The 18,290-nt window shown below is 41.8% G+C and overlaps 1 protein-coding gene across 4 annotated transcripts in view; it reads left to right on the forward strand.

Annotated features, from left to right (window-relative positions):
- Positions 1 to 1,220: 1,220 nt before the first annotated feature.
- KCNN2 (potassium calcium-activated channel subfamily N member 2) overlaps positions 1,221 to 18,290 on the forward strand; it is a 328,634-nt gene continuing 311,564 nt past the window's right edge. Inside the window, exon 1 of one of the 4 annotated variants that reach the window (XM_045571849.1) lies at positions 1,221 to 2,066. The gene's annotated coding sequence lies outside the window, so the exon portion shown is untranslated. The remainder of the gene's footprint in view (positions 2,067 to 18,290) is intronic. The other 3 variants (XM_036410125.2, XM_036410127.2, XM_045571848.1) reach the window with 3 other exon arrangements.

Below are 18,290 nucleotides of genomic sequence, written 5' to 3' on the forward strand. Positions count from 1 at the left end.
TTCTGTGAGGGCAGATGCTGCTGGTTGGTGTTCTCTGCAGCACCCAGGGGTCCTTCAGGGGGTTTGCACAGCACAGGGTCTCAAGAACTTGTTCCATAAGGAGGACTTGAAGGAAGGGGCTTGGGAGCCAGGCATCAGTCTAGGACCTTCTAGACTAGTGCAGTAGGCGGCTTATCTAAGACTCAGGTTGTGTTTTCTCCTGTGTCACAAGGACCTGCTGGGGCCAGAAGCCTATATGTGACACCATACATAGCCTGCTTTTTGTTGTTGTTGTTGTTTTCCAGGGCTTGGTGTAGAATTTGACACAGAGACACCCAGACGTGTGTATTATGCTGATAGGCAGCCCTGAGACACCCAATAAGCAGGCAGTCACATGTCAGAGGGTGTGGTTTTTGCATTGCTCTTGACATGGCCTCATACTTCTCTGAACCGGTGACTGACAGGCAAAACCCAAACAGGCTGAGTGTTGCAGAAAATGATATGAGCCTGGAGCCTGAAAATTCATGGAGGACTCCTTCTCTCCACCCCCACCTCGTATCTGATAACCAAAGGTCCCCAGCAAGACAAATGGCCTGCCTGAAAATTTGAAATTCACCTGTCTCAAAACCTGTTCTATCTCTTTCTCTCTCTCTCTCTCTCCCCCCTCAGAAATGGAGACTATGAAACAGTGGGCAGTAGCCATCAAAATCCAGAAGGCTGCAGACATTCCTGCCATTCTCAAAATTTATGCACAACCCTGTTTCTGGAAGGCTCTCTCAGCCGAAATGCTCCTGGAGGCTGGTGAGTTCCCCGCAGCAGCTGGCAGTGCAGCTATAAATAGCACAGGCGGGAGGGAGGCAGGGAGGGGAGCTCCGCGCCCGGGCAGCGGGCGGAGATTCCCGGCTCTCCCTCGGCTCCCCCTCCGCCCGCCCAGGCGCGCTCGGGGCCGGGGATGCCAGTGCGGGGGAGGCGGGCGGTGCGAGGGCGTGTTAACCCCTGCGGCACCGGGGGCTCCTGGAGCTGCGGGGTAGGGCGCGATGGAACAGGCTGGGCATGGAAGGGAAGACGAGTTTCTAGCCTTGCACTGGGAAAACCACCATCTGTGATGGTTTCTATCCCTCCCCCTCTGGCGTCTTAGGCTCTGGGTAACACCTGAAATTCAGAATTCAGTTCGTGCCTTCTCCCTCTCTCTTCCCCCCCCCCCCCCTCTGAATTTGTTCCATGTCTTTTTTTTTTTTTTTTTTTTTTTTTTTAAGTGGCTTAAATCCAAATCTTAAAATTACAACCATCCCCAAATTTGGTCTTGGGAGTAACGTTGGCTTTCCTGTTTCAGCGCGGCGGCGTTCCCTCCCGGGTGCTGCTGTGTGCTGCCTAAGGACAGTTACTTTCCTCTGGAGGGTCGGTCAAGGGGAAACGGTGGTGTGTGTGTGTGTGTGTGTGTGTGTGTGTGTGTGTGTGTGTGTGTGAGAGAGAGAGAGAGAGAGAGAGAGAGAGAGAGAGAGAGAGAGAGAGAGAGAGAGACTCGGGCCATGCACCCCCATCTGTAGCCTCTGGGTATGCAATACCCTGAGCATTCCCAGCCCTGACAACCGGGCTTGTCCCCCCGCGGCCAAGGTCTGGAGAAGGAGGGAGTCCCCAGTCCCCGCGGGGCATCCTGTCCCCGGCTTCGGGATTTTGCACTGTCCATGCTGAAGCAGGGACAGGCGAATAGGAGTTGGGCTCTTCCGAGGTGGATCCCAACCAGCCAGCCACCAGTGGGCAGCGGGGGACGGGCTAGATCGGCTAGCCCCATGTGCCCCCTGCCCGGACCCGCCCTGGGACTCCCCGAGCCAGGAGGAGGGGGGCAGGGACACGCGCTCTCCCGGGCTCAGAGCTGTCATGGAATTTGACGCTGGAGAGGCAGCTGGTCCCTGGCCAGGACTCCTGATCCTTCTCAAATGGAAACAGTTCCTCCCAGTGAACCTGCTGGAATCCTCAGTGGACTCTCACTCCGGCTTCGCTTCCTGGTGCATTTAACCAAGGCCGCACTCCCCACTTTGGGGCCAGGAAGGCTCCACCTGGAACAGGGCTCCTGATTGCAGAACAAGGTAAGCTCACCGCTATGGTGACATTGACTCGGGGGCAGGGGGTGGAGGGCACCGATTTTTCGGGACCATCATTCCCCAGGCGAGATGGTTAGCTGAAGTTTGCCTTGGGCTTCACCTTCCCCTCACCTCCCTCTTTGGGCCTGTAGTCCTTTCTCCACCCCTCTTTCTGGGCTATCTTTCCCCTACCCCTATTCATGCCGTAAAAAGAAACATTTCCCTGGGCGGGTGGATAATTGAGGGATTTCCTTATGTTCCTGTTCTCAGCATTTTAATGTTCTACCCTAGAGGCCAGTGCTACAGTGCGATCTGAAAATTTCCATCTCTCCCAGCCCCCGTTGTCTTTCATCCTTGCTCCCTGTCTCAGTTCTCTGCCACCCCTTTCTTTAGCCAGCTTACTTATATTTCTTTGCCTTTCCGCATTCTAACTTCTCTTTCCTGTCTTTAAAAATAGGAACCAGAAAAAAAGGGAGAGAGAGAAAATAATGTCGTGACTTCGTGTGTGGCAGGGTTATCGGGTGCATGGATTGATGGTTTGTGAATCATTTGCTCATCAGCATTGTTGAGCACCTACTTTGTGCTGTTATTTAACTTTTTCTTGTGTGGGATGACCAGATCATTCTCTTGAAAATAGACTGGCCCCCAAACTTTTCCCCAAGTGCCCATCACCTTTTCTCTGGGCTGTGGGAATGGGAGGAGCGGGGTGTAGAGTCTGTGGGAGAAGGGAAAGCTCATTTTGCCCAGGCTGCCTTGGTGCCTTGTGCTCTCAAGCCATAGAGCAGTAATAACAAAAATTGCACACTGATAATAATAATTGACATTTCTGGAGTGCTTTTTGGTATGCTTCTAAGAACTTTACAAATATTCACTTATTTAACTCATAACCACCCCATGAAGTAATGAATATTATTATTTCTTATTTTACACATGGAGAAACTCAGAAACAGATAATTTTAGTAATTTTAGTAATTTACAACATAGCTAGTAAGTGGAAGAACTGAGGCTGAAACTCAAGATTCTAGAACACAACTCTTAACCTAATATATATTTCTGTCATCATATAGTCATCCAGTTGCTGTGTGCTTGGCACTGTTCCAGGCCTTAGTGTTGGAGGAGTGAATATACAACCAAGATGCTTGGAGCTTATATTTTAGTTGAAGGAGACAGACAACACATCAGCAAACAAACAAGGTAGTTTCAGGTAGTGGTAGATGCCACAAAGAAAACAGAGGAATGCGCTAGACGCACATGTGTCAAACACAAGGCCCGCGGGCCAAATCCGTCCCGCCAGGCCTTGCAATGTGGCCCGCACCGCGCTGTCATCACTGCACTCCGCTGCGTTTCCATCACAATGACAGTTTATGACTGTTCAGTAAACCATTCGGCCCGCGATTTAGGCTGGATTTTAGATTTTGGCCCCTTCTCTGATTGAGTTCGACACCCCTACGCTAGAGAGTGGTGACCTTCACCCGTGGGTGGTCAGAGAAGTTCTCTTTGTGTTGGAAACATTCATATTGAGACCTTGAAGCGCTGAGGAGAAGAAATACCAATAGCTAGTGAACATGTAAAGTGAAAGTAATTATTTTTAGTAATTATGGAAATATGAATCAAGGCCACAATGAGATCTCTTTTTACACTGTTTTTTTTTGGCCCAGAATTTTGAAAATCTGATCATTTCAAGTGTTTGAAGAGGATGTGGATCCATAGGAATTTCCAAGATTGCTGGTGGGAGTATGATCTGGCACAATGATTTTAGAGAATAGTTTGGCAATAATTTGAACATTTGTGCACTAGGGATCCAATAGTTCAACTTCCTTCTAAATTTATACCAGTAGAAATTCTGCATGTGTTCAACAGGAGATATCATTTATATATATATATATATATATATATATATATATATATATATATATATATATATATTAGTAACAGCCTGGTTCCCAATTATGAAAACCTGGAAAGAACTCCAGTACCCATCACTGGTGACTAGATCCATGGTAGGCAAACTGCGGCTCGCGAGCCACATGTGGCTCTTTGGCCCCTTGAGCGTGGCTCTTCCACAAAATACCACGGCCTGGGTGAGTCAATTTTAAAGAAGTGGCATTAGAAGAAGTTTAAGTTTAAAAAATTTTGCTCTCAAAAGAAATTTCAATTGTTGTACTGTTGATATTTGGCTCTGTTGACTAATGAGTTTGCGGAACACTGGACTAGATGAATAGTGCCATATGCTCACACTGAGGAATATTATGCAGCAGTCAAAATAAATACACTATGTGACACATAATAGAATTGGATTTTAGCAGTATTTAGTAGCTTTTAATATTATACAATTTTAGAAAATTATCTAAAAGATTATATATATATATATATATATATATATATATATATATATCATGGTTATCTTTTATAATATTAAAAGCTACTAAAATACCTCCTCTCGAAATATATGTAAGATACAAGAGCATTATATAAGTGGAAAATAAAAAAATAAAAAAAGAGAAATGAGATTTGTATTATGGTTACCTTAGACGGGAGAAACAGAGGACCATATGGTTAGAGGCAAGTCATTGGCAAAGTCCCAGCTGTGTTTTGGCTGGTAGGGCCAGGTATACTTGTTACATTAAAAATATTAGCTAAACAATGAAATATAACAGGGAATCCATGGACTAAAATATGATAATATATGATGAACTGAATACTAAGACTCACCCTGTTATATGTGCTATGGTTCAAACTGGAAAGTAGGAAAGATGATACCTTAGTCAGAGGGAAGGGAGCTTGATGTTTTATATTTTTAAGGAAGAGAAAGGTGGTCAGAGTAAGGGTGGTCCAGCAGGTAAACTGGAACCAGATCAGTCAGAGCTTGGAAATCAAGGTAAGAACCAAGAGTTTTAAGCAGGGAAGGGAAAACTGAGTTTTGGAATCATCCACACACTGGATTTTATGTGGGGAATAGACTACGGGAGGGGCACTTACAAGGCTACTGCAGTCGTAGAAGGCAAATGGCAGCACAAGTGTGACTGTGTTTCTGCAGGTTACTTACTGTACAGGGCACCAGCCTGGAGATCAAGTGGAAGTTGAAATCCAGCCAATGCTCTGCTTGTCAACAAACTTCCTGGTTCTGGCAGTGAAGGTCTGGAGGAAGGGCACCTTTTCTCAAATACGCATAAAGGAATCTGTAGGCCTGCAGCAGCCCAGTGGTGGATCAGGGAGGTGAGAATGGACTTGAAGAGATGTGGATGGACATGTTTTGGAGGTGGAATACATAGGACTCATGGATGGATTATAAGTCAGTGTCTGTAGGGAAAGAGAGGAGTCAGAGGTGACTCCTGGATTTTTATTTGACTTTGAGAATATGGAGGCTGTTACAGAGAAGAGGAAGAACAGGAAAGGAAGAAAATCATAATTCAGATATATTAATTTTGAAATGCCCCTAGACAGCCAAGTAAAAGTGTCTGGCAGGGAGCAGGATATGAACCTGAAGCTTGCTAGAGAATTTGGGGCAAGAGACATAAATGTGGGAACTCTTTGACTGTGTGGAGATGGTACAGTTCAAGTTTCTTCACTTTTTGTTCCCAGCAGAGTTTAAACTAGAATAGTTCATCAATAAATACTGGTGAGTAGATGACAGAAAATTACATAAACAATATAGACGTGAAGAAATAGAGGGGAGGATGGAGGAGGTGTCCTCAGTGGCTGGGTCCTGCTAGTGTCCACAGGTGCATCCATGAAGTTTCTAATCCCTCTGAGGCCAAAGCAAGTCTAATCATGGTGCCAGCCCATTTGGAGGATGTGACCAGGGGTCTTGGGGCCAGTATCACAGGTGGGCACCCAGAGATATTCAGCGAAGCAAGAACTAGAGAGTGAAGTCAGAAGAGTGGCCAGGAGAGTCCTGGGGGTCAGAGAAGGAAGATGAAGGAGCACCAGCTAGATCAGCAAATCACCCAAGAATGTGGACGGCTTTGTAGGTTCTGGGATAGAGTAAAATCAGAAAGAGGTGAGAGGACCAAGAGGCTGGATTAAATGATCTAAGGCAGTTGTCTTGGTACAAATGGAGTTACATGCTTTGGTTTAAAAGGAGTGAATTGCAAGCCTATTTGATCATCTCTAGGTTACTAGCTTGGGACCTCCCATCCCCATCCCCACAGACCTCAGGCTGTGTTGTCTGTTGTGACATCTCGTTTAGGAAATGGCTGCTGACCCCTTCCTTGGCCAGGTATCCCTTCTCTCTACTCTCCTAGGCCTCCTCTGCAGCACCTGCCTGCACAATACTCTCCTGGTGCCTGGCCTGAGGGGCTGGCCCTGCCCTCCTACAAATGGGACCACATTTCATCACCCTGCTGACATCTAGCTCCCTTGATACCACATGATGATTGCAGTTCATTTTTTAACCTGTCGTCTCCTTTCCTCAAATGGCAGGACCTTGGCTCTTCCCTGGGGTATCTCTAGAGCCAGCACAGTGCCTGGCTTAAGGTCTGTGGGTAGGAACTGGGAAAGGAAGAGAGGGGGAGGAGGAAGAATTCTCCTTTTTTCACTTGGCCTTAAGATGATGAAGATGAGACCACCCTACATTTTGCATGGTAAACACACAAGGACCTCTCATTTCTCAGAAAGCTTGGTAAAATATTGGGTAAGATGTAGGCTCTGGAATAAAAGAGACTTAGAGTTCAATTCTAGCTCTACCACATCCAGCTTGATGATGTTACCTAACCTCTTTCAGATTCTCAATTCTACCATCTGGATTATCACAAAACCTGCTTATGTTGTTGTCTATAATAATAAAAGTGTAATATGCTAATTAGACTGGATGTCCTTCTAGATGTCCTTTCTTCTAGACAAAGCCACCGTGGGCAGCCCCCGTGGCCAGCTGCAAGGGGTAAGCGGGTGTGTGTGTGTGTGTGTGTGTGTGTGTGTGTGTGTGTGAGGAGGAGCAAGGCCCTTGCATGAATTTCATGCATCGGGCCTCTAGTACATTTTAAGTAAAATAATGTGTAGCTTAGCATAGTGCCCGGCATATGATAAGAACACAGTTAAGTTTAGCTGTTCTTAATTTCCAAGGCATTTAATTGTCAGTTCCTCCTTTCTTGACTGGCTTCAAGGAACACTTCGGGCTCCTTATCCAGAGGAGCCAGTGCCCTGGCAGTAGGTAGGAACCCTTTTTGGCAGATGGGGAGCTGTTCCTGGGCACATGGGCAAATGCTGTTTCATTTTGCACATCACTCTACATTTTATTCTTGTCTGAATAACAGTGAGCAGTCAGAATTTATTTGTTCAACATTCTATAAACAGTGACTGAATGTCTTACTATGTAAATAGAGACACAGTGATGACTAAGACTCGGTCCCTGCTTTCAATGAAATCATAGTCTAGTGGGGGAGACAGATAAATAAGCAGACAATTACAATTACCTATTAATGGGGTCACCTCTCCTGCAGGCCCAGAGCCCAAGGCCCTCCCCACCCAGTGAACACAGTAGAAGTTAATGCCCCTTGTGTCTGCACATATATTTACAATATGTTAATTATGTTCATTTCAAGTGGTTTTCATATTAGCTTTGTGAATAAGTTAGTGATTACTTCTCTCGTTTTATGAATTAAATCTACGGTTCCATTGATCAAATGCTTTTAAACAAGGCAAACTGCCTTTAGCAGGATACTGCCAGGATCTGTCTTCCAGCCTCTTCTGTTGTCCCTCCATTGTTATTTTTTAAAATTTTTATTTTGAGAATATGATTTTTAAAAAATCTTTATTGTTGAAAGTATTACATATGTCCCCCTTTTCCTCTACCGACCTCTCCCAGCCTATCCCCACCTCTCACCCTAGGCCTTCAACACCCTGTTGTCTGTGTCCATGGATTATGCATATAAGCATACAAGTTCATTGGTTGATCTCTTTCCTGCCTTCCCTCTGAGGTTTGACAAAGGAGGCAAGAGCATTCAATGGAATCAAGACATTCTCTTCAAAAGTGTTGTTGGGAAAATTGGATAGATACATGCAAAAAATAAATAAATAAATAAAATAAAACTAGATCACCAACTAATACCATGCACAAAAAAACCTCAAAATGGATAAAAGACTTAAATATAAGACACTAAACTATAAAAACCTTACAAGAAACCATAGGCAGAAAAATATCAGAGGTCTCTCCTAGCAATATCTACCCTCCTTCGTTCTTACTCAGGGGTCAGCCTAGTTCGCCACCCTTATGGAGCTGAGGTTTAGTTTTCATTCTGAGTTTATCCTCTTGGATTTGATGGCCAAGATTAGCTTTTCTATTGGGACCTTTGCTCTCTGTGGACTTAAACTGACCACTCATGCTGTCATGTGGCTTTGTGCTACTATTTTGACCTCCAGGACTCCATCTTGGTACTGGCCACTAAACAAAGCCCAGGTGAGGGACAAGTTGATGCTCAGGGGGAAGGATGAGAGAGAGAGAGAGAGAGAGAGAGAGAGAGAGAGAGAGAGAGAGAGATAGAAGGAGGTTGATAAACTATGCCTGAGCAGCTGGGAAGTGGAGAACTTGAGGGAAGAATCTTTTTGTTCCAGTTTCACAATGCTTGTTCAGTCAGTAGCATTGCTGGATATCCACCCTGAACAGGGAAAGAATGTAAAAGCTACCTTAGCCACTTAAAAAATGAAGTGACTTATGGGCCCTTTCTCAGTAGTGTTTTAAAAGCAGTTGTTCATGTATGAAATACTTAGAAGTCTGGTACAGAATACAACAGTGATTGAAATCTGCTTACAGTTATTTACAAAGGAGAATATATTTTTCTTTTTGAAAATTTATAATTTAGGGAAAGTAAAGCTCACAGACTTATTTGTGATGTAATTATAACATGGAAAAGTGAGTTTGTTGCTGACAACATATGCTTTTCTAATCTAATCCTATACTTAAAAAAAAAATAGTGTATTGGTTTTTAGAGAGAGAAGAAGGGAGAGGGAGAGAAACATCCACATGAGAGTGTAACATCCATCCACCGACTCCTGCATACCCCCTACCAGGGATCAAGAACAAAATTCCAGGCATATGCCCTGAACTGGACTGGAATAGGCAACCTCTCGGTGTATAGCTAGCCAACTGAGCCACACCACCCAGGGCCAAAAACATGTGGTTTTCCAATCAAACCCTGTAGTTTTTATTTTTGTGGAAGTCAGTATTATTGGTGTCTGTGCTGCCCACAGAATGTCTGGGTTGGGCAGCTCAGCCACCGACCGCCAGACCGGTAGTGCAGCAGCAGGAGTATTCTGATTGTAGCAGCTCAGAAATCCCGAAAGAGCAACTTCCTCCCTCAGATCTCTCCACCATTACCACAGTACCTTCGACCATGTCTATTATCTTATGCAGGGGGAAAATTGGTTAACTGTTCCTTTGTTCTTTTACTTTAAATATGAAGTTTGTGAAAAAACCTGAGACATAAAAACCATCATTTATCAAAGGTGAGTTTTAAAAACAGCTTTTGGAGATCCCATTTGCATCAATATATTAGGGATTAAGTTATATTCTTAATTGACTGGCAAAGAAATCCTACTCAAAATTTTATTTTGTAGTCAGGGAGACTAATCTGAAGTGGCAAAAAGCCTAATTACAATGTGTATTTACAATTACAATTTTAAGAAATACTTTTATTTTACTTTCAAGTCACACAGTGAAGGTATCAACAACTTGTTTTATGTGAGTTTTTTCCTTGATGAAACTCATTAATTATTAACATTAGTTTATTAACATTAGTTCAGAGTAAATAGGTAAGTTCTTAAAAAAGCTGTTTTCATTTTAAAGTGGTTAAATTTTTTAGGTATTACTTTGTTTGGCAGGACTCTTCTTTACATTTAGGTAAACTTCTGCCTGAGCTAGTTCAACAGAGCATAATTTTTAAATTACTGAAACCTCAATGATTTTTACTATAAATTCAAATGTAAAAACAAAGCATCCAGTCACAGACAAATATTGATTTTCTACTTAACTTTAAGGGAGAGGTTTTTTGTTTCGTTTTTTCCTTTCAGGTTGGAGAAAAATTTACCACCTGATTTACACTGACCGCTTTGATGTGTTCTGGGAGGAGACAGGCCTTCTATGGAGCAGACAGCTGTGCTCTGTGAACTCCTGACTTGCCACTCCCACCCTGACTGTGGATATGATATTTTAAATATATTTTTTCAAATAAATGACTGACCAGACCTAAATCCCAAATGATGATGATCATGAATGTGTCTGGAGAGGCTGGCTGCTTTTGGTCAGGCATCTCTGGCCAATTAGCATTGATTGGATCTTCCTGCTATGTTTTTTTCTACCTCTACTGCAAGTCAGAAACCTGATTTTGTCTTATGTGGGATGGTGGAGATGGATGAAAATAGAACCTGGCAGGCCAGAGCAGGTCTGCTTTTTAAAACATGCTGATTCCCGGGCCCTACTCCCGGAGATTCTGACACAGCATCAGAATTTGCCATACTTTCCACTTCTAAGCAGTGTCCAGGTAATGCTAATGGGGCAGGCCACACTGGTCTAGGTTATTAATCTTGAGGAAACTCAGGTGGAAACAATGAAGCCATGTTGTAGAAACAGAACTCACTAGAAGAGCGGTGGACAACCTTTCGGACTTCACAGACTACGAGTTATCTGAGAACCACAATCCGTTGGCCACCACTGCTCCAAATGTTTCCTTAACACGTCCAGTCTAGCAGAGGGGAGATAAGGCAATGCAAGGGTAACTACTATCCTGTTTGGCTCAGGCTGACATGATTTTAGCACTGAAAATCCTATGTCCCAGGAAACCACTCAGTGTTGGGAAAATTGGAAAGCTGGTCACCCTGTAAGGCAGTCTAGGCTAGCTTATCATGGCAGCTTTATTGAGCATTGAAGTGGTTAGTGTTTCCCTTAAATTTTAAACCCATAGTGGGTTTCAAGGCAAGCCACTGAACAAACTGAAATGACTTGTAACCAACTGTAAGTGAGGCACTGCTGGTTAGAGCTTTTTAAAACCTCTTTGCTCACAAGTTGTGGTAAATCAAAGGTCTCCAAACTTGTCTGCTCATTGCAATCACCTGTGTAGCTTAACAAGCAACAAAGAGACAGATGCCTGTGTGTGTACACTCCCAAGCCCCATTGCGAATTAATTGGTTTAGGGTGTGGCCTGTGCCCCTGTAGTTTTCAAAGGTCTCCAGATGGTTCTAATCTGTAGATAACTCTAGAATGACCTTGATACACAGTCTCCAAAGGTGGCGGCTGTGTTTACCTCCCTCTTTCTGCACACGTGCCACCTCATATGAGGAGGTAGGGTCAAGTCACACTGCCTTTGTGACTTGCTTTGAACAATAAAATTTAAGAAAGCGAATTCTGGGGCTTTGAGCCCAGTCCACGAGAGGGCTGGTATCTTTGGCTTCCTCCGTCTTGGAATCCAGCTCCCACAGGAGGGGTCAAGTTGGCACATCCCGTGTGAGGAAGCTTCAGTTTGCCTGGGGGAGAGTGAGCCATTCCCTGAAGGAGCAGTGAGACACGGATTTTTTCAGTGAAGATTTCTTGGATCTTCTAGTTCAGCTCAGCTAACAGCTGAATTTGGTCGAGTAATCCAGCCGTGACACCAAGATCGGAACCATGCAGGCAAGCCCTTCTTATCTTTGCTTTAAGTCATTTCATTTTGGGCAGTGAATTATGGAACACTAAACAGTTGAAGTACAAATGTATGTATAAGTGTATTCCTTGCACTTATTGGTAATAACAATATGAAGGGGCATTTTGAAAGGCCCTGTATAAGTGAGGAGTGCTTCTGTTGTTATCTCCAGATCAAAGTACAAAGCAAAATAAAACCCATGTCACTGAATATATACAAAGAGATTATTTTATTAATAAAATTATTAGTGATAGTGAGCAAAAAGATTTCACTCAAAACATGCCTCCTCTTGAGTTTTCAAGAAAGCAGAGCCCAATGCAATGCTTAGATTGTTGTCCATTTATTTGGGACTAGAGGTCTGATGCATGAAAATTTGTGCAAGAGTAGGCCTTCCTTCCCCTGACTGCTGGCATTGGCTTCCCTCTGGCACCCGGGACCTGGGCTTTGCTCTGGCTCCAGCTTTGTCTGGAAGGATGTCTGGAATGACACCTAGAAGGACATTCAGTCTAATTAGCATATTACTCTCTTATTATTATAGATGTGCTACCTGGAGTGCAAAGGTGACAAGGCCAGAGTGAATTCCATGTGGTGCAGGGCAATGCCATGTATCACCACACTAGCTACTGTTTAATAAGGAGCTGGGGGGTATGTGCTGTGTCACTCCAAGTGCATTTAGGGCTTTTCCAGAAGGGCTGCAAGGAGGAACTCTATCTTGGGGTAGTTTATGGGAGAGAAATAGAAAGAGGAGCTTAGCTTCCCAGCTCCCACTTAATGTCATTTCTTTTCTTTTCTTTCTTTCTTTTTTCTTTTTTTTTTTTTAAAGCAATTGCTCTTTTAAAAAAAAATTTTTTTATTGATATTTTACAGAGAGTAAGAGAGAGGGATAGAGAGTTAGAAACATCGATGAGAGAGAATCATCAATCAGCTGCCTTCTGCACACCCCCCACTGGGGATGTGCCCGCAACCAAGGTTCATGCCCTTGACTGGAATTGAACCTGGGACCTTTCAGTCCGCAGGCCGACACTGTATCCACTGAGCCAAACCAGTTTTGGCGAATAATGTCATTTCTTGTTGGTGGAGTTTCACCGTATGGGAAGCTAACTCCACCAACTATTGGCTCCTCAGTGGCCGCTTGGGAATCAGGCACCATGCCACAAAAGGTTATTTTTCCCAAGTCCAAGTTGGAGGGGTATTTGTTCATGGAAGAGATGCTGACCAAGAGACAGAGGAGGAAGAGGTTGAGGGAATCTGAGAAGGTGCAGAATGTTATTGCATTTGTTTGATTTTTGAAAAAAAATTATTATTATTTTTTACAAAAACAAACACTTTGAGGTAACTTACGTTGATTCCGCTTTTATAAGCTACATCCTGAGGCTGAATTTATCCATTGGTGTAGATTCCCCTTCTGATGTTAGACATATGCTCAGTATAAATGCAATAGTGGTCTTGACTGGTCTTTTCCTTCCCAGTCATCCCACAAAACTGAACACTCTTCCTGGACATTTGCAAACGTGGTTGCAGCAGCTCTACCTTCATCTTTGGTTCCACGGGTTTGGTTCTTATTTTACTGTTTTTGCAGTCAAGTCTCTCCCGGCATAGAATGGAGTGTGCATGCTTTATAGCTGTTAGAGAGAAGCAGGACGTCAATGAGCTGTCACTTCTGAGCATCCATCCTTTTTGCTGAGCTGTTAACTCTTAGTCAGTCTCTAGCAATGGGGAAAGAGATTTTGAGTATAAAATTTTTTGCCATGTTTAATTATTTCAAGAGGCTGAGTTGTTCCTAAATATCAATGTTTTATATGACTGAGGCCATTATATTTTGCAAGTCAGTCACACCCTGTATATAGGAGCCATTATGTGAGAGAATTAAACATCTAACAAATTGAGGATTTATTGTTGCTGCATACTTTTTCTGGAAGAAATGTTTTTATTGGTTTCTCAACAATCTGACAATGAGATTTTTCCTTTCAATTGTCTATGTAAATAAGCAGTGAAGATTGTCAGGTTGAAAGGGCAGGGAAAAATTTTTATCTGCAGTTGCTTGTCCTGTGGACAGGTAATGTCCCCTCCTATTTCTTATTATTGTGTTGACAGATTGACTATGATGATATTCATAACTGAGGTGAATCCATCCATCAGTTTCCCTTCTCTACTTGGGGCACCAAAGGTGGGGGTAGTGGTCTTCCTCTCATTTTTATAGAAATATTCTAAGTAGTAAGCATAGGAAGATTTTTGTGGCATAGAGCAAGATATAAGGATTTGTGAAATATATCATATTTTTGTTCTCATGCCATGTTGCTACATGGGATGGTCTTTGGAAAAGAAGAGTCCTAAGCTTGCGTCACTGTTTTCTAATGACAATTATTAGCATCATCTTACTCTCAAATGAAGGAAATTTGACAAGCAGGTAATGTCCAGCTAATCTCCACTTCCTATGAGGATGGATTTTTTTTAATGTTCCTTTAGACCTAACTGTTGCTCTTAAATGGAAGCTATGCTCTGAATGTGGAGAAGGAGGTGTTGTATTTCATACTCTTTATCAAATGAAAATAATCCAATTCAAATTGGCTCAAATAAATAAAGGGAATTGGTTAGCTCATGTAAGACAAAGGGGTGCTGGTATGAGCATCAGTGATATTGTAAAGAGTTTTCTTTTTTCTTTTTCTCTCTCTAGTTTTCTAACTCGATCCTTTTGTCCATTATCCCTTTGTTTTCAGGCACACTTTTCTCTTATGGTTCTATGACTCACACCAACAGACTGAAGTTTTATCTCTAAAGCTTCATTTTGTTTTAACAACAAATCTAGAATTGAGCTTAAATGGACAGGCGTGTTCATATTTGTAAGGAATCAGAGTAGAAGATGGGTTTTCCCAGGGGAAATGCAAGATGCTGTACCAGAAAAATGGAGAGGATGCCAGGCTGGCAAAAGTATCAAACATTCACTACTGTGGACATGGGGCTCACTTCCTCCGAGTGTAAGAGAACCCACATGTCTGGTTTTATCAGTTATTTGAAAATGGACCCAGGTTTTAGGAGTAGACTCACATTAACTGAGCTCAGAGAGTCTCATGTATAAACTGAATGTTAATTTATTAGTTCATGATGAGAAGGACATTCTGACAACCTCAAATGCCACTGTTGATAGAGCAGTCCATTTTCTCACCTTACGCAAACCACAAGGAAGTTAATCATAAACAATTTGCTAATGGGTCACTGGAGAACCTGCTGGGAACCAGAGGACTGACATTCCTGGGGACAGAGTAGCATGGTTTTTGGATGGAATATGAGAGTCTCTGTGAAATTTTGATTCTTTGGACATTTCTTTGGGCTAGAATTTATCAAAAGGTAGCTTGAACTAACTGCATAAAAATCACCAGGAAGCTTGATCAAATGCAGAGCTTTGGTTTCACCCAGGCCTGCTGTATTGGATTGTGGGAACCTCTATTTTCAACAAAATTTCCTGGTTTTCCCTCTGTGGTATGAGCGTTACTCCTCTAAGCTAATTAAACCCTTCAGGTCACACAGTCTTTATTCTAACAGGATATAAATGAGTAGATTTCTGCTTGATTAGTGAACATTTTGGTTTTGACTAGCTATCACAGCTCTCCATTTAAGGTATTTTTAGATTCATTTAAATTATACAATTCTGACTAGAAAGTAATTATGTAGAAAGTTGGAAAAGAATGGAAAATATTAAGGGATTTAATTAAACCATCTGTAATTTTATTACCATTTGTTGTCTTTTTCTTTTGTGTGAGGGGATCCAAACCCTACATCTCCCACGCAGGGGGCTGGGTATATTATATATAATCTTTGATTTTTGCTTTATTTACTCCAATTTAATTTGAGAGCATCTCTCACCATATTGCTAGTTTTCACTCATATGAAAAAATGGCTATTCTCAAAATTTTCATTCATGTATTAATATATATAAGACAGAATTTTATTCCCACAGATCCATGGTTGGCAAACTGTGGCTCGCAAGTCACATGCAGCTCTTTGGCCCCTTGAGTGTGGCTCTTCCATAAAATACCACAGTCTGGGCGAGTCTATTTTGAAGAAGTGGCGTTAGAAGAAGTTTAAGTTTAAAAAATTTGGCTCTCAAAAAAAAATTTTAATCGTTGCACTGTTGATATTTGGCTCTGTTGACTAATGAGTTTACTGACCACTGCCACAGATCCTTAGTCATAGTTTTACCAAGTGTGGAAAAATGAGTGAGATGTATGTTTTACTTTAAAATTAAGCAGATAGAATCACAGATTTATTTTACAAACAAAAACTAACTTTTTCCAGGCGAGAGATTTTGAGATATGTTCTTAATAAGGGAATATTTTAACAAAGTCACAGAAGTCATGGTTGATGGTTAATTGCCATAAGATTGTTAAATACATTTAACTTCCTGTTGGTAAAGTTGTTTACAAGTTTAAGTGAAAAAAACTAAAGTTACATGAAATATTTTGATGAATGTATTTTCCATAAAAATTGTACTTAATTTCAAGGTCAGTTATCCTTGGAAGATAACTATTAAATTAAATTAATTTTGGAATATACATCAAAGATTTTTTCCCCTTTTAGAACACAGTCTTGGGCAGAAACTCAACTATGAGCTTATAAGATATTAAAAAAAATTAAGTATTTCACAGAAAATTTATGGCCACATAAAAATTTTATGGCTGCCTAATGGTGTGCAGTCATACCAGACCCTATTGATTTATTTTTCCAGGTCAGCTGACCTGTCACCCTGGGCCTCAGGTTCCTGGCTGGAGCTGCCTGACTGTCCCTTCACACTGTTTCTATGGGTGACAGCCCGGCTGTTGTTGCTTCTATTGTCATACATTTCAGGGTCCCCACACATAACACCCACAGACAAAGAGATTTTAGAGGCTTCCCCTTCCCTCCTGATGCTGGAGGGCCAGGTAATGATCTAGAGTTTGGGAGATTTAATGCATAATGAGTGGACTTTGACCAAAGAGGGATCAGAGAGGAAGAGCCCATGGATAATCTCCTTGCCTTTCTTCTCATACCTCCGGAATATTTCAATAAGCGCGAGTTTATGTAACCTACATGGACATGGAAGACTGCACAGCCAAACTTGTCTGTGGTAAAACTATTGCCAGCGCATTTACATACTGTTTTGTTCATGGTAAAATTATGCTCAGAGACCGAGATTGTCTTTGCCCATAATTTATTTAACACAGGTTCACTGTGTGAATTATAAATCACAATAATATTTCACAAGCCAGTAGCATGCAGGATAATGTCTCTTAATGAGCCAATAAAGGAATAATATAGTCTGAACCAATGTTAGATTAATTACACTATGGTTCCAGGCAGAGGGGAAATGAAAGAAATAAAATCCAAATTAAGTTGAGGTTTGCCTTTCTATCAGTTCTTAAGAGAGCCAGCCCTTCCAACGATCAGTTGCTGGCTTAGGTCCCTCACTGCTGGGCAAATAGCTAGTGGTCAATGGCACCTGTGTTGGCAGGCAAGGTGGGCCGTCTGAAGATTATTATTCTAGGGATTATTACACAGCTTGAGCCACTGCCTATGTGGAGTGGCCTCAACAAGTCTCTTCCTGAGACTGCCTTACAGTGTAATACCTCTACCCATTGAAAGTAACTTGGCCAGAGCAGGCACAACGGTCTCAAGATCTTAGGAGAGCTATTTAAGTCACAGAGGAGTAGCCTTGCCCAGACAGAACACTCTCAAGCTGCTGTTCAAACCTCTTGGTTTTTACAGTTTAAAAGTACACCACATGATGGACAGCCCTGCAGTTACTATGGTGTCAATGACATAATGGTCCTCTCCACACTGAGAGTCAGGGAAGAAAGCCCTAGCATTTTCCAACTTCTAAAGAATTTCATCAAAACAAGTGTGAACAATTTTGTCCAAAACAATCTTTCAAAGCATGGATTTGAAATAATAACACTTCAGTACACAACAATCTACCCTGTGGTTTCAAATCACTTATTTTATTTATACATCCTAAGGAGTTATTTCCTTTATAAATATAAGTTCACATATCTATCAATACACCCTGTGATTCAAAGTCACTTACAATTCAATCACAGTCATATTTTGTGGGTAATTTTTTTTTGACACACTCAAATCAGTAAACAAAATATAGTTTCCCTACTTTGCACTCTGTAACATGGGGTTTCTTTTGAATATGTGCTGGTGTAAGTGGGCATTGTTTTCTTTCAAGTTTCTCAAGATGGGATAATATCTACAACTTACAGAATTTCACTGGAAATTTATTGAGCCTTCTTCTTCTGCCCCTATTTATTCTTTAAAGTGAAAAATTATCTTTCCATTAAAAAAATTCTCATTGATTTTTGGTTTCTATGAGGATCTAAGAAAGGGATTTTTATTGAGCTATAATTGACATATTATATTAGTTTCAGGTATACAACATGAGTCAATATTATACTTACTGCAAAATGATCATCACAATAAATCTAGTTAACATCTGTAACCCTAGAGTTACACATTTTTTCTTTTAATGATAACTTTTAAGATTTATTCTCTTAGTAACTTTGAAATATTATTAACTATAGTCACCACGCTGTTCATTACATCTCATGACATTTATTTTATAACTGAAGGTTTATAGCTCTGACCC

This window comes from Pipistrellus kuhlii, unplaced genomic scaffold, assembly GCF_014108245.1.
Source record: "Pipistrellus kuhlii isolate mPipKuh1 unplaced genomic scaffold, mPipKuh1.p scaffold_m20_p_4, whole genome shotgun sequence".
Classification (NCBI taxonomy): domain Eukaryota; kingdom Metazoa; phylum Chordata; class Mammalia; order Chiroptera; family Vespertilionidae; genus Pipistrellus; species Pipistrellus kuhlii.